The sequence below is a fragment of the Chaetura pelagica genome, unplaced genomic scaffold (assembly GCF_000747805.2).
Source record: "Chaetura pelagica isolate M959 unplaced genomic scaffold, ChaPel_1.0 scaffold369, whole genome shotgun sequence".
Taxonomy (NCBI): domain Eukaryota; kingdom Metazoa; phylum Chordata; class Aves; order Apodiformes; family Apodidae; genus Chaetura; species Chaetura pelagica.
Genome location: NW_009970235.1, coordinates 1,881,790 through 1,882,659, shown reverse-complemented (window position 1 = coordinate 1,882,659; position 870 = coordinate 1,881,790). Strand labels below are relative to the sequence as shown.

The window sequence follows — 870 nt, the reverse complement described above, 5'->3', positions numbered from 1 at the left end:
GAAGGAGGGCAGACAGGCCTAGAGGTGGGGCGAGGAGCAGGGCTTGGGCTCAGGGTCAAGCCGGGTAATGGGGTGAGGGGAGTGGAGAAGCCCAGGGTCCTGGTCCGAGCTGGGGCCTCCCGGGGCTGCGCTCGGGGCGGCAGGGCCGGAGCTGGGGCAGGGAGAGGGGTGATGGGGCAGAGCCTGGGCTGGCCCCGCAGAACCTGAGCGACACACTCACACTCACACAGACACACTCACAGACACACACTCACACAGACAGACACCCAGACACCCACACCCCCCCACACCCACACCCACACACGCTCCCGTCCCCCCGCTCCGCCGCGTCAGACGAGGCGCGCCCGGCAAGGCCCGCCGCGCCGGCCCCTCACGCACGGCCCCGGTAGCGCGCCGTGATCGTATAGTGGTTAGTACTCTGCGTTGTGGCCGCAGCAACCTCGGTTCGAATCCGAGTCACGGCATCGCCCCGCGGTGACACGGCACAAGGGCTGCGTTTTTTCTTCTCTGCAGCCCCTGCGTTTTCCGTTCCCCTTTCCCCTTTTATTTCCACTCTCATTTATTTTTTTTCGACGCTGATTTATTTTGGTTTACTCCATTTTCTCTTCCCTCAGTGCACTGCTTCCCCGTTGCGCAGCTCCTCCCCGCGGGGTCAAGAAACAGCCGCTGAAATTACCGGCGCGACGTGAAAAAAAGGGAAAAAACAACCTTAGACATGTCTTGGGGTGAAGAAAGTCCCAAAAGGGCTGCCCCTGTGCCGTGTCACCGCGGGGCGATGCCGTGACTCGGATTCGAACCGAGGTTGCTGCGGCCACAACGCAGAGGACTAACCACTATACGATACCGGCGCGCCACCGGGGCTGCCGGGAG

The 870-nt window shown here is 62.9% G+C and overlaps 1 non-coding gene across 1 annotated transcript; it reads left to right on the top strand.

Annotated features, from left to right (window-relative positions):
* Positions 1-392: 392 nt before the first annotated feature.
* Positions 393-464, top strand: TRNAH-GUG. The gene has a single exon. It is a non-coding gene; the product is annotated as a tRNA-His (tRNA).
* Positions 465-870: the final 406 nt, after the last annotated feature.